This window comes from Paramisgurnus dabryanus, chromosome 12, assembly GCF_030506205.2.
Source record: "Paramisgurnus dabryanus chromosome 12, PD_genome_1.1, whole genome shotgun sequence".
NCBI classification, from domain to species: Eukaryota; Metazoa; Chordata; class Actinopteri; order Cypriniformes; family Cobitidae; genus Paramisgurnus; species Paramisgurnus dabryanus.
In genome coordinates, this window is record NC_133348.1 from 14,033,080 (window position 1) to 14,060,135 (window position 27,056).

General features: G+C 37.8%; 2 long non-coding RNA genes across 2 annotated transcripts in view; one reads left to right on the top strand and one right to left on the bottom strand.

Moving 5' to 3' along the window:
- LOC135737955 (uncharacterized) overlaps window positions 1-20,019 on the top strand; it is a 29,555-nt gene extending 9,536 nt beyond the window's left edge. Inside the window, exons 3-4 of the long non-coding RNA XR_010528627.2 lie at window positions 5,350-5,441; window positions 19,479-20,019. This is a non-coding gene — a long non-coding RNA (uncharacterized lncRNA). The remainder of the gene's footprint in view (window positions 1-5,349; window positions 5,442-19,478) is intronic.
- Window positions 15,330-18,004, bottom strand: LOC135738705 (uncharacterized). The gene is made up of 4 exons (XR_010528764.2): window positions 17,525-18,004; window positions 17,325-17,393; window positions 17,116-17,227; window positions 15,330-16,316 (listed from the first exon to the last, which is right to left on the bottom strand). It is a non-coding gene; the product is annotated as an uncharacterized lncRNA (long non-coding RNA).
- Window positions 20,020-27,056: the final 7,037 nt, after the last annotated feature.

The window sequence follows — 27,056 nt, forward strand, 5'->3', positions numbered from 1 at the left end:
AAGTTGGTGTGAGCATGTACCAGACAGTACGTGTTTCATGTGTCCTTGTAGACCCCCTGCCTCTCTCTCTCTCTCTCTCGCTCGTCTCTCTCTCGTCTCTCTCTCATCTCTCGCGTCTCTCTCCTCTCCTCTCTCTCTTCTCTATCTCTCTCTCTCTCTTCTCTCTCTCTCTCTCTCTCTCTCTCTCTCTCTCTCTTCTCGCTCTCTCTCTCTCTCTCTCTCTCCTCTTCCCGTCTGTCGCTTGCATAATGACAGTAGCGCATGAGCACTTGTGCACATTGGGCTAGACGTATAGTGAAAAGGGATGATCTCACTGTATGGCTTGTTGCTGAAAAGCAGCAGGATTTCATCATCCCCCTCTATTTTCCCCATATGATGTGCGAAGTCACTGTCTGCCTCATGGGGGCGCTATACACCTATGATTAATCCATTGCCCACACAGTCTATAGATATACCCTATATGCCTACATTCACGCACAGCCCTTCTTATTGGAACAGACTGGCACCAGCTAAACTGCCAGCTGCCCGAGACAGAAAGACGGATAGAGAGAACACAGACCAAGACAAAGTGAGGATAAAAATGGGAGGGGCTTCGGAGATATAGATGATGCTGGAGACCGCAGAGAAAGACTGAGGTTGTGTATCGAACCAGTGCAGCTACCTTGCTGTGCAGACTAAATGGGCAGGGTTTTAGTGTGAGGTACCTAAAAAAAAAAGGATTTTAGAGGTTTTAAATAAATAATTAGTGTTGATTTCCATGCAATAAAAGAATAATAAGGTAAAAAAAGATATAAAACTGCAGGCATCATTTGTTTTTTCAAATGCACAGGCGGGGTTTTCGGTATCACATATTTGATGGCTTTAAAAACCCATCATTTAATAGGCAGTCATTGAATTTAGATGTGTTTTGCTACCCTACCTTTGTTACGTATGAATGCAAATGCAGTGCAGCATTTTCAGCTATCAGATGCAGTCTGGTGGAGATGAAGGTGTGGTTAGGTTGGCTGCGTCAGCATCAGTCTAGTCAGTGTCTGCAGGGCTCCACCGTCCCGAGATGCTCAGTGTGAATTTGTCCACACACACACGGGTGTATATGTCTTGGTTCAAGGTCGTACTGCTTCTCAGCTTGAAGGTTGAATTATGTAAGCCTGCCGTGGCTTTCTCCTTCCATTTGGAGCATGCTGCGATACCACGGCTGAAATTCATGTATGGGATTTGGTTCATTGCTTTTGTTCTGATTGGATAGTCACATATGTGCTTGAGTTAATACAATCTGAATTGTTTCATTTTCTGAAAGCTGTGTTGGTTTGAAGTATGACATCCTCTCGCTTGGCTGTAATAATAAAACGTTAAACAATTTTCAGAGGATTAATGTTATTTTAGTGCCTAATGAGCAAGTTTTGTTTCATCCTAAAGGTTCTGTAAAACACATGTTGTTCACAGATCTGAGGCTTTTTCTCTTCTTGACCCGAGCGTGAGGCATTTTGACCTGTCAAACTGTCTGGCAGGGGTGGCCCGTAAAACAGCGGGGTGTCCTAGAAACCCTCACGTCTCTGCAAACTTCAAGCATTTATTAGAAGAGCAGAAAAGAAACAAGGTACCAAGAGAGGGAAAGGGAAACCATCGTTCTTTAGGAGGCTACAGATCTAGGATCAGAAATGAATGTTCAAACACACAGCAAAATCTATTAAAGGAGCCACAAAGACTTTTCGTTGAACCGGTGCTCTGCAATTACCAACATGTTCTCTCTGTCTCCCACTCACACCTGGTTCAGTGATTCCCAACCTGACTAATCTGTCTGCCAAACCCCCTACAGCCGGCAAACATCTTATCATCTTGACTGAAGAGTCATTCTGAAATCCCTGAAGTCATTAACAAATAATTAATTAGCAGCCCCCCCTGAGGGAACGGATTAAGACCTCTACACCGATGTTTTGTTACGCTCTTGGGAAGAGAAAAGGGGGGAATGGAGGAAGAGCTTTAGAAATCAGGTTTAGGATTTATGACATAAACACACATGATGGTTTGTGCTTAAATTTAATGCGGTGGAATTGAGAAATGATCACAATTTTGCTTTTATGAACTCATAGATTGATTTAAGCAAAAATCTTTGAAGGAATATTTTACTTTCATAATTTTTTTGGATAATTAACCCACATGTCATCCAAGATGTTTGTCCTTCTTTGTTCAGTCGAGAAAAAATTAATTGGTAAACTTTCCAGGACTTTTCTCCATAAAGTGGACTTTAGTGGACAATCAACAGTTTACACTTTCAATGCAGCTTTAAAGGGCTCTAAACAATCCCAATTGAGCCATAAGGGTCTTATCTAGGAAACGATTGTCATTTTCACAAAAAAACGTAAAAATGAGTCAGGGCTCAACGTAAAGGACTGCCCTGTGGCCCGCGGCAAGCGTAAGAGACGTTCGGGCCAGTAAAAAGTATTGTCACTTGCCCGATCAGGCCAGTGCTTCACACTAAAATATATTTTCATCAATGTATATTATTTAACATCTTGGAAGCAGACATTTACTTGGGTAAAACATGACGAAAGAAACAATGCAATATTTTGCACAGTTTGCTGTCAGTTTATAGGATTAAACAGAAAAATTGGGAACTTTTTTTTGTTGGAACATATCTGTTGGATACAATTATATTAGACTTTTGAATTATTATTTTTAAATATATTTTTAAATGTTGTTTTTTAATGTGCAAGTGTATGATTCACATATCAATTCCTCAAGAAAAACACGATTATGTGATCGCATGATTCAATGCATAATCAGCCAAAATCTGCATATTTATGCGGGGCCGCATTTTTTAAATATGCCGCACTTTTGCCGCATAAAGTGCAGATTTCTACTTGCAAAATATGCGGGCTTGGATGATTTCATAATCCCTGCATTTTCATACCAAAAAGTCATATATATCTTAGCAAAATTGAAAAATGTTGCATTTACCTCACACATGAGCAGCGTAGTGACGTAATTATGCATGAATATAAACGAATCATGCATCAATGAAAAGCTGCAAACAGTTTTTGCAAGTTCACGCAGTTTTTGCAAATTCCCGCAATTTTGGCAAGTTCCCGCAATTTTTATTGCATAAAATTGCATAAATATCCATATATTCCATCGCATTTTTTAAGAAAACGTGCCGCAAGATCAAGGATTTTTACCCGCAACAATCACAAAAAAAACTGTGCATTATTCTGGAAGGACTGACATATGTACCGAGTGACCTTTTGACGAGATTACGTAATATGTAAGGTCGCGCTGGTGTGCCACACGACTAGTGCAAGAGGAGAAGTTGTCGTTCGCAAGAGGAGAAAATGGCGATCGTTTGGCTAGATAAGCCATGGTTGGGATTGTTTAGAGCCCTTTGAAGCTGTATTGAAACTGCATTGAAATCGTAAACCATTGATGTCCACTAAAGGAATGTTTTTCTCCAAAAAAAAACAACGTAATTTATTTTTTGACTGAATAAAGAAAACATAAACATCTTGGATGACATGGGGGGGGGGGGGGGGGGGTTGTTAATCATCTGGATTTTTTATGAAAGTTGAGTAATCCTTTAATGTGTCCCAGTCTGTTAAAACCCATGCAGCTGAAGTCATTGTGATTTACTGTTTTCTTCATAAAATCATCTTACATGATGTAAAGATAATATAGTGAAAATATAACCTTGACATCTTCAATATAACTGAGTAAGGTCATGTCAAAGATTGAAATGTTTGTGACTCAATAATTTAAGTCAAACTTTGATGCACCTAACTCATAAATAGATTGAGACTTTACAGGTCACATATGATGAAAGCATTGCAATATTACATTTTCTTTCACTTTTAGTTAACTGAACCATTTTTCAGGTTAAACGCAACAGCTGCTCACACATTGGAAAGTGTCACACTTGTCAAGCAAATATTTACAATCTGTATTTTTCAGCATGTCAATAAATGTGATTCTTAAAACTAGAAAGAACAGGAAATCGGTATCAATGCCTGAGCCTTGAAAGACATAAAGGGTTCAAAGACATAAACGATTTCATTCAGAAAAGCGCCGTGGGTTAATGTTTAAATCCCTAATTAGACACATTATTTAAATGAGGCAGAAAAGCAGCAGTAAAGGACCATTAAAGTTTACAAGTGACTTTTAAAACTAGAGGTCGTAAACACACTGCCACAGCGACAGGCTCGACTTCAGGGTCATCAGGTTCACCCTTGACCTTTAGAGCCTTGCACATGTTAAAGAAACCCTTAGCTCCACAGCCTCCACACCCCATCCCTCTCTCTCTCTCTTTTTTTTTAGACACACACAGACAGCTGAAGCAACCGTCCTCGTCTGTACCGTGCAAAGAGTACTATTCTGTCTCATATCAATGACCTTGTCCTGCTTGACCTTCACTTGTCGTTGTGCCAAGTTAAATGACATCATCACATGCTTGAATTACAAAGTTTCAGCAGCTGTTGTCCTTAAATCCTTTTGACCCCTGTCATGCTTCCCTTACGTCTTCTCTTGCATCCTCCCTCGTGCGCATTTGTAAGATTTCGATAGTAGTGGAGATTATGGCGAATGATGCGGCCCGTCCAACTCACCCATAAGCACTTGTTTTTGTTTAGATGAATTTAAAACGTTTATACGTACATCCATTTCTTATACAGGTGTGTGTATCCTGGGGTGTCAGGCTCTCGGCTGTTATGCGTACTACTGACCCTGGTTGGGCTGATGAATCAAGTGGCTGACAAACTGAGCACCAGCATGGGATCTTTTGTGTAGATGTCACCTCTCTCATGATAAAGAGGTGTGTGTGATGCTCTGTGTGTGTGTGTGTTGTGCCCAAAGCTATATTGCTAGATCAATCTATCAAGAGATAAAAGAAAAAGCACAAAAAAAACATTCCAGGAATGGATGGAGAGATTTAAGATAATTTGCTTGGCTGTGTTAATACTCAGCACAGTAATTGCTCAGAGTTTTTCTTTCTTTTCTTTGTCTGTGGCTCTGTGTTATAATTTCCTTTGTGTATTTCTTTGTTCAGCCCTATTGTTGCATATGTCTCCATTAGCAATTGAACAGAGCTTTACGTTCACTCTATTTTGACAAAATTTCTTCTCCACCCGCTGTAAAGCAAACCGAAAAACAGTGCTTTGCCCATTTATAGCGATTGGTCAAGCGGATTTTAAATTGAATAGAATTATTGAATATTCTTCATATTAAAATCATGCTACACATTTAACTTTAAACAAAATAACACACTTACTGTATACAGGTTATATGTGGATTATGGGGTCAATCATTGACATTCTTTGATTGCATTGAAAAATGAAAAATTTGAATAACGTCTGTTTCTGACAGTGCAGGACTGAGATGGATACAGAGATTGCTACATCACTCTGGCGTCATGACCGGCTTTGGGCGGATTTCTTCTTGTGCACTTGAAGCATAAGGTAAAATTCTCACGCAAGTGCAGTGAAGGTGTGGCAGAGATTGAATATCAAATCCAGTTTTTTTGGAAAAAAATGCCAAATGGGTGATGCACACTTAAGCCAGATAACAAAAGATACAATGATTGAAATTGATTTTACCTTTTTTACATTGACAGTAGCAATGTTGTTTTTGTACAATAGTGGGTGTAGACTTTATTTGCCTGTGAGAAAGAAGACACAATTGACAATTGGTGCAATATGGGACTTTTAGAGGAATCTCTTGACAGAAATGCAATATAATATATATTATCAGTGTGTATAAAGATCTTGCATAATGAACTGTATTGTTTTTATTACCTTAGATTGAGCCATTATTATCTACATACACCGCAAGTCTCCTTATATAGACGGTTTCAGCAGTAACAACATAAACAAGCGGCTGTCGCGTTCCGCACGTAACTTCCGGTAAACTCCGCTAATAATAAATAACAACAAAGTACTTTAAACGTAGTTTATTTATATAACAAGCAAAAAAACAACACATAGATTACCTAGGAAAAAAAACATTTGTTATTTTCGACGAGGCATTTGTTCAAGAGATCAGTTTAGCAACTAGTCAGACCATTAAAAAAATGAAACCGAAAGTAAAGTTCGGATCCAGACGTGTATCACGTGCGTCCGATGAAACCGTCTATAGAGGTCGCTGCTACGCTTCTACAATAGCCCTAAATGGACAAACTGTGTTGGTTTCGTCCCTAGTACGCTGTCTCAGACAACAACATGTCTAAAAAACCTACACTGTATCTTTAACTGGGTGATCAATCATGTCACATTCTAAAGGGCGATTTATAGTCGTGCGTAGGTCCTACGCCGTAGCTATCCGTAGCCTGTGCGTAGCTCTGCGTAGCCTGACGCGCACCTCACAAAATTTCTAACAGCGCGTCCGCTCTACGCGGACTGCAAGCGCTGTGATTGGTCCACCAGAACCCCTCCCGTCAGGTAAAAAACTGCGTCATAGGTATTTCCATTTGAGACGGTGAAAACAAAGATGAGCCAAGTTGAGGAGTGATTTATCTCAAACTGAAACATAAGTCGCTGTTTATTTACTTCCATCATTGCTGGTCTTCTCAAATTATACACAACAAGTTGCTATTTCTTCTTCGTTTGTGGGTTAACTTGCCAAGCTGCTTCTTCTCTGACGGCCGCGCTGCTACTGTGGTTACACGCGTGGATACTGCCAACCAGCGGTTTTGCGTGTGTTTGCACGACGCGGAGGATGACGCAAAAGTATAAATGAAAACCGACGCGGAACCTAGGCCTTCGCAGCTACGCCGTAGGACCTACGCACGACTATAAATAGCCCTTAACATCCGCTTTAATGTTTAAAATTAAACTGCATAACCTTAGCAACCCCTTGTATGGATGTTGGCCATGTTTTATGTGGACAGGAAATAAATAGAAATTAATATTGACTTTAATCTTGAAACCTCACAACTTTATTCTCATAATGTTGACTTTATTCTCGAAATATTATGACTTTAATTTTAATAAATTGACTGTATTCGCAAAATATCACAACTTCATTCCTGTAATTTCATTTATTTCCGTAATTCCAGACTATAAATCACACTTTTTTCGTAGTTTGGCTGGTTCTGTGACTTATAGTCAGGTGCGACTTATATGTCAAAATTAATTCATATGAACCAAGATAAACCATTACCGTCTACAGTTGGGAGAGTCTGCTCTGTGCTGCTCCTGTATTTACGTAATTCAATGGATTCAGTAATGTGGAATGGCTTCGGGAGGTTGGTGAACTTATGTTAATTTAGCCTATTCAGCCTCCCAGGTATGTTTTGTATGCTATTGTGTATCGTGTAAATAAATGTTAATGTTACGTTAACATGTACGGACACCTATTCAGCCTGCTGTTTTGTGCTATTATTTAGTTGAATAACTTGCCTTTCCAGATTAAATCTCTGTTCTTGGATTTTGTGAAATCATTTTCGAAATAAATGCGACTTATAGTCCAGTGTGACTAATATATGTCTTCATGATGCATTTATTTACTGATGCGACTTATAATCCAGAGCGACTTATAGTCCGGAAAATATGGTAGTTAAATCTTGCATTATAATGACTTTACATTTTTTTACTTAAGTTTGGCCGTAATCCTCCTTTGAATATATATATATATATATATATATACAAAGGCTTGCATGACATTTTTTTATTTCTTTTGAAATCCTTTCCTCTACAACAGCACACAACTAAACTTACATCATCAACCGCTGTGGTCCTGTCGGTACTTCATTGGATGACCATTGTAGCGGCAGTGAAAGAGATTCATTGCAAATGCAATAAATCGGCAGTTGGCAAACACGTCAAATTAGACGTTCAAAGACCTCTAATTTTAAAATTTTCATAATTTGTCTCAGATGGCAAAATTGTGGCTAAAATCGTAAACATGTGTACCAAGCTTCACTTCCAAAATTATGTCTTGTCCACAGCACTGTCAAGAGAAGTGGGTGTTTGTAAAAAAAATCACCTTGAACATCTTAAAACAGTTGAGATGAAGGCCTTGAGGCCTTAGGTTAAATGGATTCATCATTGCTAATGATGGGATTGGCCTCATATGCATATGCATTAACAGTTTGATGAAGGAGCTGGTCAGATGGCACACATTTGTTCTAGGTTCCTTTGGAAGCACTCAGAGAGCATCAATTAACATAACCTAGATTTACGAGTTGGGTAAATTATGGGAATGACAAACTCAACATGCATGCAGTAATCCCAGTTATTTTCTAACTATTAGGCAAACCAAAGTGATTGCTTTAGAAATTATGTAACGGGTAGCACTAATTTGTCTGATAACTTCTGTATGCATCACCTGTAGCTTAAGCAAAGCACACAGACAACCTAATTGTCAAAAGAAAACAAAGACCTTGACGAATGAAACATGGAATAAATGACAACACGCTCTCATTATCTGATTGTGTGAGTCACTATAATTGCTTATTTATCTACCTCAAGTGTGGTAGAGAATGTGCACGAATGTTGTCATAGATGTAAGATACTCTAAAGAGTTAAACTTTTTGGACTGTGTTATGGCCTTGTGATGGTTTGTAAGACGGTCTTGCTTGTGTGATGTATAGCTTAAATATGCAGCTGTGATGTGGTCTGTTGGCACTTGGTGGCAAACTCACTGAAGCCAAGCTGTATTTTAAGAAACCTCTCAGAGTCACCGTGTACTTTAAGAGCCCCTCTGTGGTTTATACAGCAGCTGTTCCTTATAGATCCGGCAATGTGGGTACCCCCAACGCACGCACACACACACTTATGCGCACATCCCATCCACGAAACTGATCTGCCATTCCGGGCAATCTGCCACAGACATCACAACCCAAACCAACATAACATTCCTCTGTGCCAATGTTTAGTTTTAATCCCATAATAAGACCCTCAGCTGTCCAAGAAAAGAAAGAGAACTTTCCTCTGTTAAAGTCAAACACTTTAGTTTTCTCCTCTTTTACTCTCTTTATATTGGTTCTCCTTTTAGTGTTGAATGATTTAAGCTTATTTGGCTGATGTCCTATTGTGATCAGTCTCTCCTTCTTTTTGTCTGTATCTCCGTCTGTCCATTAGTATTTTAAAATTACTTTCTAAGGTAAACTAACGGACATTACTTAAGACCACACACATACACGGTGCTAATATAAGTGAACACATTAAACAGCCTTTTTAGTTTTTTGTGTGTCTCTCTTGTCTGAATAGTTCACACCACAAGGTTTTAGGCTGTAAGTGCTCACGCAAAGTACTTTTAGATATACAGTAAAGCTAAACGTATTATGTTGTGTCTGCAGGCTACTATATGTGAATATTTTATTGATATTACAATTACAATAAATTAGTAATGTGAATGCATTCATGGTTATACCTGTGTTTACTGATCTCAAGTTTACCAGATGGTATATTATAATTACATTTACATTTATGCAATTGGCATAAATTCAAAAAGTGACTTGCAGTGCATTATATCAGTATGCATTTTCCTTGGGAATGCTAATGCGATGCTCTACCAATTGTGCTACAGTACAAACACTTTTCTTCAGTTATTGCACATCTTCAGACTTGTGTCATCCCACTGAACCGTGTATGTTTAAATGTACTGTATGAATGAGAGAGACAGAGTGACATTTGCTGTGAATGATCCTAATCACGTCTGGAGATCACATCTGTGCACAGAAACTGTGACGTGCCAATCAAATGACACATGCCAGTCACCTAAATTTATAGTGGCTGTTTACAAGAGAAGCAGTTAATTGTTGTGCATACTTAAAAACGTTTGTGCATTGTTTTATGTTTGGTTACGTGTGGAGGGGTGGTGGAGGGATTAGCAGGTTTTAAAAAAAGGATACAACTCCAGATGGACGTGTCTGCTGTCTGTAACCTACATTCTGCTGTTTTTATCCACAGTCTCACACACACTTGATTAAAAAATTTGAACCGAAACATGAGAAAAATATAGGTAGTAGTATACTTGGATCTATGAATATTCAAATTAGTCCTCATCTTTACTCAATCACAGGCCCTGTCCCAAATGGCACACTCTTATGGACTTCTAGGTTGGTAAAGTGCTTAAAGCCTGCTATCACAGGTGCAAAGGGGGTGCTAATGAGCACACTTCGGAGCGTAAAAATGACAAATTGGACACCCTACTGACTCGTAGACTGGGGCTGTTTCTCAATTCCAAGAACGCAAAGAACGGACTTGCGTTCTCGTGGAGACTGGTCTTGCCAGTCGACCTTGGAAGGACGAACTCAGAAGGTCGCGAGAACACAGAACGCACTTGTGAGAATTGAGATGTGTGCGATCTTCCTGTTGGTCACCTGACCTCCCCTGATTTCAGCGCGCAAGTCTGCACTCGATGCATCCTCGATGTCAAGCACACATCCGGGTATTTTCATGCGTCCTCTGTACTTGCGTTCTTGAGAATTGGAATTGAACTTCAACTGTTAATGATGACGTAGAGCGAGGACACGAGGACGCAAGATCGCTGAAGAACGCATATTGAGAAACGGCCTAAGAGAGCACGTGCAATTTAAGGCCACGATACTGAAAGTCCACATGAAGTGCGCCATTTGGGACAGGGCCACACCAGCTTGGAACATAGATATGAATATGCAAATTAGTCTCTGCCTTCACTCAATCACACAAGCTCAGACCATAGATTTATTTGTACATAGATGCAGCTTTTGGCAGTTCCAGACACGTAGCTGTTGGCTTCACAATGCAGACGTGAGCTCTTTGTTTGCAGCACTATAAACATAGATGTTAGGTTCATGGATTTACACTGTGTTTGAGAGTAGTTTATACTTGCGTCGCAGAAGTAGAGCTGAAGCAGCAGTGCAGAGTCTATGCAGCATACATTTCTATGACTCAGACTGCCAGATCCACCCAACTATGTTGATGTGATTGGTAGGCTTTGAAAAAGAAATTCTATTGAAGAAAATATATCGCCTGGCAGTGAACTTTGAGCTTTATCATTGAACAGGTATTATTTATGCTATTATAGCAACATTACACACTATTAGGGTTTAAAAAATGGGATAAGGAAGAACTGACCTTTAAACCACGATCTTTGTAAAACTGCAGTTACGGAAGAAAATACTGCAATGGGTTTAAATAATGTATTTACACATGGTTTGTCTTAAAGCATTTGAAAAATGGCACATAGACATATAAACAACAAAATCTAGATTTTCACAAGGGGATTTTAAAGGAATAGGAAATAATTAATTTTAAAGGCAGATTGCTGGAAACAGCAAATAATTTATTTCTTGCAACTTAAATTAACAAACTATTATTTATTTAGCAATATTTGAATGATTTCTGACTAAAAAAATTTCAAACAAAGGTAATGTTATTATATATGCACATTTTACAACAATATATTTATAATTTATTTAAATTGTTAATCTTTCTCTGTCATTTCATAAGAATATGTGCCAAAACACTGTTAAAAAGATTTGTTGGTCCAACTTAAAAAAGTAAGTTACCTGGTTGCCTTAAATTTTGAATTCAACTTAAAAATATTAGTTAACTCAAAACATTATTTGTGTTTATTAATAACAATTGTGTTTGTATAAATTTTTTGTGTCAACTATTACCTCAAAAAAAGGAAACCACGTAACTTTTTACGTTTAACCAACTTTTTTACAGTGGAACTAGATTCTATTTTAGTAGACATAGCAGAAAATACTCAAGTAATCAATTACCCCGTATTTAGCAATCACAATTGTTGTCTGTCATGCGTTAATGTTTTGCTTCCCACCAAACTCACCAAAGTGTGTTAATGGATTACTAGGCACTGAGAATTAGAGAGCGACTGAGTCGATCAGACAGGCTTTGGGGGTCCAGAAGGTCAAACCGGACCCCCCTGTCTATGGGTGAGACCAAAAGGTCATAATGCTGTTGTCTTTTTCTCTTTGAACTTTAAAATACAATCCACAATAAATCTGACAGTCACTGGTGCTGTTACTTTCAGTGTAGATTTGTATAAGGGTGTCCGGTTATTTAAAACAATAACCCGGGTGCACAGTTAACTTCGTCACATCTGCCAGTAGCAAATTACTTGAGAAAATTTATTTGCCATAAATTGCCACGAAATTGTATCATGACACTGTAATTATGTCACTGTTTTGCAATGTCACTCACAGCGTTTCTGTCTTGTGATTTTGTTATTGTTGTTTTGGTGGCTTAACACAAGGAATGTCTGTCTGCATGTTCCTGTCATTCAGTTGGTAGAGCATAACACTAGCAATGGCAAAACATGGGTTTGAGACCAGGGAGCACACATATGATAAAACGTGCTGCTTAAATCCAAAGTGTTAGTTAATGTTAAAGTATAATTTCATTACCATATTAAAAACATTACCATCTGTTTTGCATATCTGGACTCGTGCAGTACCTTAACAGACCTGCAGTGGTCCAAGGGCCTTTGGTTAAAAACTCAAGCTTTCTCTTTGTTTGATCTTAGATGTGTGCGTATGTATGTCAAATGAGTCTCCGTTTAATCCTTTATAAAAAGTCAACAGGTGTGGAAGTTTATAAATGAACACTTAATCCAATGAATCAGCCTGTAATTGTACATGTCATCCTCTGAGACAACCTGATGTAACAAAGAGAGTTTCTGGTGGGGAAACCCATGTTGGATAAATCAATGAAAGAAAGTCACTGTGGTTCTGCTGGAGCCCGCAGCAGTGCTATTAGGCCATCTTCAAAGCACACAACTAATAGAGCCCAATACAGACCAAGAACAGATAACACAATCGACACACAGGCGGCTCTATTTCTGTAATCTAACACCCTACACACACACACACACACACACTCTTATATATCTGTGTTTGGAGGTCACACAGTTTTGCATCTATTGCCACACACTATAGTAGTAATTCCTAAGGACACTTAGTGTCTGTTTACCTCTTATCACTTAAATAAACACACACATATATTTTCTTTTGGCTCTGGATGTGAAATAAGATGCCTTGTGTTTAATTGCCGCTGAAGAGATTGTCTTTGTTTCAGGATGTGCCCGATTTTGACATTTGAAGGTCAAAGGTCAGTCAAGCCTTCTTGTGTTGCAACTTTCTAGTGCCTTTGGAGAAATTATTCATTTATTCCATAGGCGAAAGTGTTTAATATTGAGTAATATTCTGCTGGTCATATTATATTTTCGCCCTCATGAGACAACCCACAATAATAATGTAATAGTATGTATTCTTTTGTGTAAACTAATTGTTAATGAGCGAAAAAAAAAATCTTAGACGTGTAAGACATTTATAGTTCACTATAAAGCCCAGTAGCAGAGACCCAGTTAAAACTGGGACATGCTCACATCCAACATGTAATCTCTATGGGAAAGCTAATAACATATATCAAAAATGGTCAGTGGTGGCTAAATTTAGGGCTATGTGGTAAGTAGGTCTCGCCGTCTTATCTCTCTCTGTCTCTCTCTCGCTCTGCGAAGGGTCAATCGGTTCACATGGTTTCTGTTGTAATCATTAGGTAAATGAACATTAGGTAAGCGTGCCATCAGTGTGGCTCCAATAAGTTAAAGGGCCAAGGCTGTGAGCTTCAGAAGAGGGTCAGGTGACTCCCCAGATAATTTATTAGGATGTTGCAGATACTAAATTTGAAGCGTTTTTAATCTCTATAATTCCCAATTGTCAGAACTATGATAAAATGGCAATTATGTTGTTGTAATGCAGGAATCTTTTATTCTGTAATAGATGAATTAGTCTACATTTACACTAACTGACACCAAGCTCAGTAGCAGTTCAATAGACTCAGATCGACATGTGAATTTCACAAAGGATTTATGAATGTTTAGAAAACTTAACTGTTTTTGTAGTTGCATATCTATTGATTTGTTTATGAACAAGGTCAAAGGTTAATGCAAGCAGAAGAGTTCTGTACATTGAAGAAGCCACGGGCATATTTGCACGTGAAGGTATGTCTGCATATCTTCTTGAGTCAAGAAATCCCCAGGCAAGAGCACAAAAAGGAAAAAAATGCGTGAAAAAATACGGTGTTTAAAGGCAGCATCAGGAATTCTTGCGGGAATGAAGACAAAACTTAACATTTATCTGAACGCTATGAGAAATGATTGAAGGGTTTTTCACGATGATTGACATGGTGTAGTTTAAGGATTCCTCTGGGATGTGCAGATCAAAGCTGACTGGAAAGGTGAAGGCAGGTTCCTTTATGCTTAGTTCACACTACATGATTTTAAGCCAGATTTAAGCCCGATTTGCAAATCGTTCGCTCGCCGACAGGTCGGGGTGTGATCGGGTGCAAATCGCGGGGGATTAGCGGGCGATCGACGTTCGCCAATCTGTTGGTATGAAAGAGCCAACAACGCATCAAAGACGCTCGCAGACGGCTCGCAGACGCGTCGCCGACACCAGAAAAATATCTAGCTTGTTAGATATCTGGAGCTGTCGCGCGACTCGACCTCCTATGATGTCACGAGCTACAGCCAATCCGACGAGGGGTTGACGTCACACGGAAAGATGAGCAGCATGTCACCAAGAAAACATTGAACTCAGGCATAAATGTCTGTATGACGTTTCACATATATTTACCACAACTGCGCTGAGAAAAAGAAACGGTGGAGAGAAAGAGCAAACGCTGTAAAACAGCCAGGTGAGCAAATGTTATTATTACATTATCTAAATGTTATAGGGTAAAATGTAAATAAATTGGTCATATTTCCATATACATGCATATTATAGAAGCTAGCGTAATCCTATTTTTGGGATATGTCTGTAAAACATTATAAAGTGTATAATTCTTTTTACTGTAATTCTGTTTATTGTTATATAGGCTATTGTGTATTAGAGGATATTCAGTTACATTACAATCTGCCTTTTGTACCAGTCGAAAGAGCTTGTAAACAAAGGAATAAATTCTCATATTTAGTTTGAATAGACAAATAAAATAAAGTGTGGAGGTAAATATTAACTGGAAACATTGCATTTATTTATTGATTTTAGACTTTACTGTTGCACAAGTGGACTCACAAACAACTAGGGATACATTAACTTCATTTGGGAACCATGGCTTTGGAATTGAGGAATATTGAAGACCCAGTTCTCTTATCACATCTCAAAAGAAACATAATGGTGATGCTATACAACGCCCAGGAGACTGACAGAAGCGGATCAATGTTGTCACCTGACCAACCTACCCTATGCATATCATGCATGACATGTGCGGTCCGGTCCCGATGTGTTTTTGTTTACAAACGATTGACTTTACTATGTATTACATTTATCAATAAGGTGATTAAACTTGTTGAAGGGATTAGATTGAATTTCCCAGTGCTGTTTCATGAAATAAATGGTCTATCGAAAGTAATACATTTAATGCAACAAAGTATAAAAGTATAAAACACATTGTCATATTTTACAAAAAACGCCAATATGAATAGTGCTTTATAGCCTTGCATTGTTGTTTGTGCAACTTGAAAACAATGTAGTACATTTGAATGTATATTATGTGGACAGACAAAATATACATTGTTAGAACACGTGCAGTGCACCAAATTAACACAATTAAACATTACAAAAATCCCTATGTAGAGCCCTTTTAAGGGCTGGGTGATATATAAATATCGTAATATAATTGTGTGTGATTGGCTGTTAGATTAATCCACATTGAGTAAAAATGCCCAGAGCTTATCATCACAATCCCCATAAATTTTTAGCATGATCAGATATGTTGATGTTTAGCGCCGTAGTATAGAAACATTGTTAATGTTCTGTGAATAATGAGTGTGGATCAAGAAATAAAGTTAGTACAAGGCACTTAATTGCAACATGCAGATTGCCTTTATTTGTTACATTCCTGCACCTTTTGATTTGTATGCAATTAAAATTAATTGAATAATAACACAACAATAAACAGAATACTTAAAACAATGAAAAAGTGAACCACATTGTGTTCTTTACAAATACAGGACTTTAGAACACACAAGAAAACGAATGTCCTAAACTGACAATAACTGGCTTTAATCTGCTGTTTGCAGGGATAACTCTACATCAGTTCCTTTTAAAATGTGTTGAACTTGCCAATAAACACTACACGCTGGTGAGACAAAGTAGTCCCACATCAGATTGCGTTGCACTTTTGCTGTTGCCATACAATTGCGATGTGAGGTGGTGTTTATCGGTTGAAAAGCACCCGTCCCACGATTCTTCCATTGCCAATCAACCATGTTTTGGTCAGCAGTCTGCTACAGCTGGAGTGGTAGCAAGTACCCCAAAGCAATGTGGAAACTGCCACTTCCTTTCGAAGTCCACGGCTATGCCACTCTCCTTCCATTGATGGTGTCTAAAACAATAGGACACACCAAATGTCACTGATTAAATTATTATATATTCAAGACTACAGTTTCCAATGGATTTATTTGCATAGTTATATGTAGAACAAACACCTTGGGTCTCATTTATAAAACTGTGTGTAGGATCCTTACTAAAAGTCTATGTATGCACAAAAGCCAAAAATGGCATACGCCAAAAAATACAGACAAAGCAATGTTCCCTTTCTGCAAGTGTGCGTACATTAATTATCTTCTGATCTCACCATGCAAGCCTATTCTCCCATTAAGTTTTTTTTTTTTTTAAAGATCACAACATTTGTGTGGTAACTGGCGTACGCATGTTTCCAGAACTGTTTTGTGCATACGCATGCTTTATAAATGAGACCCCTTCTTACTTAATCCATATAAATAAGTATAAAGATAAACTAGGGACTAAACAACATGTAGAATAACAAATATTACAATATAAGGTTTGGAAGTAATTTTATATTTATTGCTGTGTTAACATAATTCATGTTTATACACAAAATACTTTAATATACACATAGTGTAAGCTCAGATAAAATTATGAAATTAATGTATACAGGTATGTATAGACATAAAAATAAATATTACTTGTGCTTTTCGGAACTATATCCCTGTTTCTAATAATAGTTTTTACTAAAATACTTTTATCAAAGACAGTCAACTGCTGATGTCCACAATGTTATGGCTGTTCTTTTTTTTAAATGAAGTAGTAGAGATAGATAGATAGATAGATAGATAGATAGATAGATAGATAGATAGATTTATATTTTGTAATAACCCTACCTTCAAGAAATCGTCCTTTATAACCTGGTACAGAACAGGTATCCAAAACTATTTGTGGGATGGTGCTGGTCCCCCATCCTGGACTTGAACCTGAGGGACTTGAACGTGTCACCTGCATGACACCAAAAAGTTCAAAAACATACCCAGACAGAAAAAAAACGTAATGACAACATTCAGTTCATATTCGTTTGAAATGAAATCACACAAACCTGTTGCATAGAATCGCAGGGTCAAAGACAAACGCTCTCCAAGTCATGCTTTGCGAAGCCTGTCCTATTCTATTTGAACGATAATTAAATCAAGAAACACAGCTTTTAAACACAGTAGACAACACGTTGATATTTTAAATGTGATCATAGCCAAACATAAGCATGCAGCTATATTTCCTATATAAACAAGCTGTACTCACCTCCAACTCTTAAATCCCTGCTGTCCTCGTGTGGTGTTGATCCACCTCTCCACATACACATCTCTTCATTTTTTTCTTTTGCGGCTTTGCATCGCGCAAACGGTTTGCAGCACGAATTTCTGTCTGAAGTCTATATATACAAACAAAAGTTTTGCGCGTCGTCTTCATTCTTCTTCTGTGGGTTTACTGGTGCGCGTGTTGTTTCGCGTCATTTCCGGTTTGTTTTATCGCGTGATTTTTCGTGACAAAACGTGGTTTGTGGACAAGATAGAATCGCCGGGTGATAGAGTTGTTCTCAACTCGTGTAGTGCGTTACCTCCTGTTGTGGGGCAGTCACGTTATGTCGTGTGGTGTGAACTGATCAACAACGTGAACACTCCTGATTTCACAGAGAGCAAGTCATGTAGTGTGAACCGCACAGTTCGGACCAACGTTTTAAAGTCATGTAGTCTGTACGAGCCTTTAGCAGTGTCAGTAATGTGGATCCTTTCCTCCAGGGGATGCTCAGATGCTTGATGCAAAAATCCTCAGGTGCATCATTTAGCACAGATGCTAAGTCACATCGAGTCAAGTTTAAATGAAGTTTTGCCTTTTAAATAGCTGTAAAGCATGATTGAGAAAGCCTGAGGCTTTGTTTAGACAGGCTTACTCGAAGGCGAATCCATTTAGTTGTATATAGTTCGAAAAGCACAAAAACACAGTGTTTACAAGCCCTGTATAGACATGTTTTTTATGTTTTTCAGTCCAATCTGATTTTTATTTAATTCTTTGTCATTTGGGACAGGACATGTATACGTCTTGCTTTATGTTCCTTTAAGCTATCTCCAAATACATGCTGCTCTTATAGCAAATAGTGTGACACACTATGTAGTCAAACAAATTGGTTCTGGGACACAGTGTATTCATGAAGGTGTTAGACACCTTGATACGCCTCGTAGGTTTAGCACTGCTACAACATGTCATAAGCAAAATTTCCGGTTTTCCTTTTTGTTCCCATTGACAGCTACTCTCCATTGTTGAATAAGTCTCTTGGCATCGTGCTGATGTTACACCTCTTTGCTTTACTGAAAGTAATACCAGGAGCATTATAAAGTCAATATATAGATTACTATATATTCCCAGCCTGCCTTTACCTACAGTACTGCGCAAAAGTCTTAGGCCACCATCACCAGCTTTGTTGTTTTAGCAAAGTTTTAATGTCCATTCAAATTTTTTTACTTTAAGATAAAGGCAGAAAATACAGGAAATATGTACACAAAATTAAAAACAAAACAATCTTAAGAATTAAATGTCTTCTTCAGGCATCAGTCAGTATTTAGTGTGACCTCTCTTGGCACGAAACACATCTTGAGCTTTTTTGAGGAGACTGAAGTCCTAAAGTCATTCGATTAGAATTAGAAATTAGGATTTAATTTCATTTAGGTTTAAGAGATCCTGCAGCTATTGCTCAAGTGGAAGGGGAGTTTACCCTAAATACTTTTATACTATTTTTATTACTACATACACAGTTCCTGTATTTTCTGGATGTATTTCTAATAAAGAGACTGAGAAATAATTATATATGATCACTGTACAATTGCAAAAACAACACATCTAATGGTAGCATGGTGCCCTAAGACTTTTGCACAGTACTGTATGTCTAACATAAGTTCACCCAAAAATGTTGTTACAAACCTATATACATTTCTTAGTTCTGATGAACACAAAGAAAGATATTTTGCCCCATTGACTTCTATAGTAGGAAAAAGATTGGTTAAAAATATCCAATATCATTTTTATTTTTGGGTGAACTATCTCTTTAAGATTTTGATTCCACTTTTCTCCCAATAGCTCTTTGTCTACTATCCTTATAAAAGGAGAGTTTAGTTGGGAAGAGCATTTGTTCTTGATTTTGTTTTTTAAAAGAGTATAATCTTTTACCGAAACTTGGTTCTTTTCCCACCTCCACCCACAGCGTTTAGCATGATTCAGCGTTAAGCCCAACAGTCCAGCCCAAGTGCAGACAGACAGGGGAAGATCCTGCAGGAGATGGTGACAGGAGGAATGAGGACATGTAAGAGCCAGCGGTGAGGAAAGACCAATGCCAAAAGATGTGCATTGTTTATTTAATTACAGACTTCACAGGGATTTTGGCAGAAGTCTATGTGAGAAATTGTTGCACAACATTCACTTCTTTTTAACCGTGTGCCCCAGAAAGGGTTACAGGACATTTGTAGTAGGTAAAAGTATGGTATGAAGTAAATTATACTCTTAAGATATTTGATGAGATTTCCGCTTTAATTGACACTTTTATAGATGTGTACTATTCTGTCATCGGATAATAAGTGTGTGTTTGTGTACTTCTGTATGCGGTTGGCAAGTTGTTAGGAATGGATGATATCATGACTTAACAGTATCAACACTCTGTTTGTAATGATTTTTTTGTAATGTTCATGGGTGTTCCTGTAGCTTAATTTGTAGAGCACAAAGTGAATGTGCTCGATCCCAGGGAACATGCAGTGATGAAGGAAATTTATGGATTGACTTTGGATATATGCGCCTATATGTAATTTAAGCCATTTAACATTAAAATGCCATCATTATATAGAACATGATCAAATGAGCTATTCAAGTAAAATCAAACACTATAAAACCTATTATATAACCTATTAGGACTATAACAAATGTCACATTTAGCTGGGGGTTAACTGTTAACACAGTGTACTATAATCCAGATTATGTTTTTATCTCATTACCTAACACTGTCTCAGTTTCATTGAGAAGTGAGGTCTGTCTGACATTGTGTGAATTTTAACCAAGCATGAATAATTTTTCATGTTAAATCTATAACAATCGTTTATTGCTTCAAAGCAGCTTTACAAGAAAGATGGAGAAAAAATATAAAACGCAGACACACACAAAAAAGTGAATTTATTAAATATATAGTATATATTTAATAGAAAATAGAGTATTAGTGCACATTTTCTTTTTTCTTTTAAATAGGTTATAATTTAATGAAATGGTATATATTTTTTCTTTGAATATCAAACATGTGATTAATTAATATGATAAATAATAGGCATTATAAACATCATTTAAAGCATAATTAAGGCATATAGAAATTGTAGCAACATCATTAACCTCCTTATGCTACGTACACCACCAAACGCGGGGCATTGCGTTACTCGTTGTAGATTACTTGCGGGATTTAACTTTGTGTCATGCAAATATTCCGCTCGAGTTGAATATTTTCAACTTGGGTGTAGACGCGTTTGAGGCGGGTAGCGCGTGGTTTCGCGGCAAATGCGCCGCCCATATCGCATCGTTCACATCGCCCTCTATGTAATCTACTTGCGCAAATTGTTGAACTCGCGTCTGGTGTGAACCCACAGTAAGACCTGGTGTGTCCACATACGTGGACATCACTTTTTTTGCACCATAATACTTAATTCTGTGAACTGGAACCTGATGTACACAAACATGGACAATTACTCTGCTTCATGTTCAAAGAAAAATATTTGGTTATTATATGTACTGGTTCTTTCTAACCCCAAATAGCTGAAAGAAATCTTAAATGCAAGCCAATCCAAAGCTCGGGTCTTAGGAGGTTAAGGGCACACTCACACTATCCAAACCAAACCGCGCTCGGGCACGTTTGACCCCCAAAGTCTTGTTTAATCGCGCCGCGGCCAGGTTGCAGAGGTGGGCCGGAGCGCGGTTCACTTGGGCTCAGGCGTGGAAGTCTGTGGTGTGAGCGCAATCGCGCCTGAGCATGATTCAAAAGGTGAAGACATCAGTTGCGCGACAACTCACCTTCATCTAAAAAACCTTTTGATGCACGCAGCGGGGTAACGTGAATGTCCGAGCTGCGCACGTGACAGATCAACTAAGCAATATGATGACATGTGAGAGGGCTGTCTGTAATCGCACACCAAACGACTCCGAATAAAAAACACAGACTTATCATTACGGTGGGTTCCAGTGTTAAGAGAGAGCTTTACTTCCTGCTTTTTTCAAAACAATCGCATCTTAATGATGAAAGCGCGCCCGGACTCAGATCGATAAAAAGTACAGTGTGAGTGCGTGCACCTGGGGGAGTAGGGAGGGGTGACAATCGCACTGGGGCATGGTTTGGTTTGGTTTGGATAATGTGACCTAAGTGCACCCCAGCACCACCCACCTACAAACTTGAATTAGTGATATCTTTGAGATCGTAGCCAGACCATTACAAGAAAAGCTATATTAACAGAATTTCCAAAACCCTAAGCTAAGTTAATCTTGTCACATACAAGCAAACCTTGGGGGTTTACGCTTTAACTAAACAAACAGCAATCCATCAGAACAGTTTAGGAAGTTTTTACACTTTGTTTATTGTGATGTAAGAAAAATCGATTGAGTCTTGAACGCATCAACGATCTGACTTCAAATAAACTAAAGTAAATGAAGCGTGAGACCAATACGGCTGGCAGAATATTCTCACAAGTATCCCAAACAGAAGCGCACTCTTCCAATTTCCTTGCACCGTAACGAGTCTAGTGAGCTGGTCAGGGTGACCCTGGTTCAACATCTGGAGTTGTAATTGGACGCCCAGCACTGACCTTCTCTCCATCCTTTGATTAAAATGGGCCTTGATTTTTACGGGCCATGCTAACGGAATCCAGACCCCCAGCGCTTTGGTTCTCATCGTCGTGGGAATGGCAGGTTCCCCTTAACAACATGCCGAGTGGCCGCTATCAAGGGGGTCAGCGTGGGGAATAATGACCCAGCGAGCCCCGCACTACAATTTTTGTCCAATTAGAGCTCAGCGCACTTCAAAAGACCATACCTTCAGCACAGCAAGATGCACATGGAGGGAAAGAATCGGATAGCTGGGAGAAAAAAAGGAAAACTGGAGAAGAAGCCGAAGAGACGGTTCTTTGAGCGCTGAGGACCTGGGGAGGCCCATAGGCTTTTAATAATAGAACTGTGCTCTGTGTGTGAGGCTGGGTTATTGTCAGTGTGCATATAGAGGGTAATGGGGTTTCAAGGGTTGGAATTTGTATTTTTTAATAACCGAGGTCAGGAGGTTCTGTCTAAAGAAATGAACAAGATGCTGAGGAGAAGAACACATATTGTTTGTGTTTTGAACATTTGTCTTTTTTGAAATGGCTTGGTGAAAAACAGGCTAATGTTGAAGCTGGATCCTTCAGTCTGGGGGTATTAGGTCAGAATCAAGGGTTAAAATGTAGGGTCCTCTTACTCTTTCATGGTTTGAAAACATCAGGTTTTTCAGTAACTTGAGATCACACCTTGAAACTCACCTGGAATCATCAGGATGCCTTCTGGGAATTCTGACTATCAATGGCTCCTCCCCCTTACAACCACTTAAACAGATTACTTAAGGATTCCAGTATGCACAGATCATTCAATCAATGCTTAACTTGAGTTTAAAGTTGACGTTTTGTTTTAAAATAGCACCATCAAGGTGTATCTTGAGGAATATGCAAATAAGACGGATACATATATTTTACTTTATTGCAAATATGTATACATTTTTTTTCTGACAGTGATCAATGGAGTGACACAAAATGTGACTAAAAGCAAAGTAAACGAAGCTGTAATACTGTTAACACTGTTCTCATTCTGGCGTAATAATCAAGGACTTTGCTGCCGTAACATGGTTGCAGCAGGCGTAATGATATTATTAATATCATTATTATTAATATCATTGCGCCTCCTGCAGCCATGTTACGGCAGCAAAGTTCTTGATTATTACGCCAGAATGAGAGTATAGTTCCTAGCCATATCTGCCTAGAAAATCGCAACTTTTAATTTTCAGTCGGTCTTAACACACGATGTAACTACAGAAGAGTCAAGTTTTAAATAGGAAAATTATTAAAACTCTTTGGTTATTTTTTAGCGGGATGCTAATGGTCTAATCAGATTCAATGGATTATGCTAAGCTATGCTAAAACTGGTACGCCAAACCCGGAGATCAACTGAATGGATTCCGAAACGGTAAAAATCGTTGAGTGATAAACTCAAGCTGCAACAAAAGTCACTGCCCATTTACCTCCATAACAATTAATCTTCTCAAACCATCCACAACAAACTGTTTCTTCCTCTTTGGCGCCTTCTCCTTCGGCTGTTGCAGTGCTAATGTGGGTTATACGTGTGGATACTGCCTACTAGCGGTATTTATGTGTTAATTGCACGGCGACGACGCATAAGTATATATAAAAACCGAAGCGTAGCCTGCGGCATAGAGGCTACAGCGTAGAGTTGTCAGCTTGGTGTGTTTTGCTATCTGTGTTGATGAATTCGATGACTGCAGCCTATCCTCATGAAGTCTGCATCTTTCTAATACCCCCCCGAGGCCAAACTGTGACCCGTAGGTCGTGGACACACTCATACAGCACTGCTTCAGCATATCAGCCCCCTGGTGTTCTCACTGACCCAATAGAAACACGCATACACACACTCTATTTCTTAATCCTCTGATAGGTCACATAGCCCCTGGTGTGCTTTTTGACACCAGTCCATCCATCCATCCTTCCTGATTTCCGTAACCACCACCATGACCTGCCTTGTTACACATTGCTAGGAAAAACTCATTAAGGCTCATTAGTTTAGATTAGATTCAACTTTATTATCATTGTGCACAGTACAGAGCCAGTTTAATGCACTGATATGTTTAATATATACATCAATTGATTATATTATATTGTGCTGAACTTTGCTGATGATAGAAAAAAAAATCTGTTGAATTAGGCCTATAAATATCTGTAAAATCCAAGCTTAATCCTGATAATCTAAGCCTAATTCTCAGATTCAGAGCATCAAAGTTTGTTTGCATTCATTTATTTAAATCTTTGACATGACCTCAGTCAATATTAAATAAATTTGTGTAATATTTTCACAGGCTCTTTACATAATAAGGGATGATTTTGTGTAGAAAACACAAAAATGACTTTCACAAACTGTTACTGAAAGCATTAATAAATAAAGAATATTCTAATAGGATTTCTAAACATCAACTTTACAAAGCAATTTGAATAAATTAAATAGATTCATTGATTTAGCGCTCATTAACATGTTTCTCCTCCGCAGCGTAATGGTAAAATGACTCCTTTGTGTTATTGTTTTTACATAAACATTGAGTAATCTTGCAGTTCATGTTAAAAAGCGCAAATGTCAAAACGAGCCTCACCACATTCCATCTGTGTTGTTCAGAAGTGTTGAAACGCATGCTAAATGCATGTGTTCATCGATAAAATCGCACGTTTCTCGCTCGCACAAACTTGCACATTATGTGCGCTCACCAAAGAGTTCTGAAATCGAACAGTCCTCACCAGTTCATTATGGCAATAATTATAGGGTCATTTTCCTCCCAAATTTTCGGAGGTTTCAACAAAGGAAGAGCCCCCATAATGCCCCTCTGTTTGTTGCCATAGAGACGGATCATTTTTAGAGCTTGACCTGTGATCCTCACCTTTCACCCCCACTCAACCAGACCCCTTAATACCTTCCTGTCTCCATTAGGGCTGTGGTGGGGTCACAGGCGTTAGAGGTCAGAGAGGAAAGTTCATTCTGTCACTCAGGTCACATCACTAAATAGGTGCATTGTGATATTTTTAAGTCAAGAGGAAAGAGCGTGTTTTTGTAAGAGAGTGTGATTATGTGTTTTTCTTATTTGTGCGTATGGCTATACGACTTCATCAGTCATGGGAATACATCTTCTACATCTTTAGACTACACTGCACAACACATTTGCCCAACACTATTAGTTATTTACAACAGTTAGTTGATTAAAGATCATAAACTTCCTTTACATGTTTTGTCTTTAACTACTAAAAGATTAGTGAAAGTCAATCTGACCGAGGGCAAGAACATTACAGGACCTCGGAAACAGGGCTTAGGGGCCAAATGTGGTTATATGCGAAATGTGGTTATATTCTCATTATTCATTTACTGTACACTGTCATTGCAATGTGGGTGCTTTGATAGACAGCAGATTACAACAGTATGAATATGCCTGCATCTGTACAGGTGAGCTCTGTGTAGCACCTGCATGTATGCATTCTTTATCAGCTTTTACTTTTGGACAAGAAGTTACACAATCTCACACATGCACAAAAATAATGATTTCATCGAAAGTTAGTGCTTTTCCTGTAATTCAACAGGTAGGGCACGGTGCTTCCAACTTTTATAAAAATGAATCATAGTTTTACTACAAATAAAAAACATGGTTTGTACAGGGTTGTACCATGGTTACCAACAGTGTTGGGTGTAACTGGTTATTGTAATTTAATAAGGAATTACTCTTATTTTTCCAGTAATTTAATAACAGTTACTTCTGATTCAATTGAACTAAATACTGTGTATGGACTGTAGATCAATTATATAAAATGCAATAGTGGATGTAACATAAAAATGTAAAGTCCAAGTTTAAAATGCATGGATCCGTCTCACTTTAAATACTTTGAGTTAATAAAAATAATGATATTAGAAACACACTGAAAATTATATATTAAATTTACTCAATTTTTTTAAGGTAAGTGGTTGCAAACAATTTATTTAAGCTACATTTAAACAAAAAATATTAGTAAAGTAAAAAAATAACTTTTGTGTAAATGTAGCTTAAATAAATTAATTGCAACCACTTACCTTAAAAAATCGAGTAAATTGAATGAATAATTTTTTCAGTGAGTGTAGTTGCCATTTCTCACCATTAACTGGTTGGTTATTAGCATTAATATTACTGAGATACACTGAAAAAAAATTATTCATTCAATTTAGTCGATTTTTTTAAGGTAAGTGGTTGCAATCAATTTATTTACATTTAAACAAACAAACAAACAAACAAACAAACAAACAAAAAAAATAGAAAGGCCAAACAAAACAAAAAACTTTTGTTTAAATGTAGCTTATATAAATTGATTACAACCACTTACCTTAGAAAAATTGAGTAAATTGAATAAATAATTTTAATGCCTGATTCTGCAAAACCTTATTCTACATTCTTACCCAATTCCTACCAATACTTAAACTTACACTTAACAACTACTTTACTAGGTATTAATAAGCAGTAATTAAGAGTATATTGAGGCAAATGTAAAAGTGAGAATTGGATCTTTAAAAGTGACCGGAATGATTTATGTAGCCTACTTTTATATGATTTATTTGAGTCGTTTCAAACCTATCTTCACTGAAAAAATTTACTAAATTTTTTAAGGTTAGTGGTTGCAATCAATTTATTTAAGCTACATTTAAACAAAAGTTTATTTTATTTTACTATTCTATTTTTTTTAAAATGTAGCTTAAATAAATTGATTGCAACCACTTACCTTTGAGTAAATTGAATGAATAATTTTTTCAGTGTTTGTATAATTTACTAAATAGGATTTAGAAACTAATTGGTAATAAGAACTAAATACTTTTTGGAGAGAGTAATTTGTACATTAATCTGAAGATGTAATTAGTAACTAGTAATTGATTACTTTTTTTGAGTGATTTACACAACACTGGTTACCGCTAATTTAGCATGCAAATGCAACGATAGTTTAACCAAGGA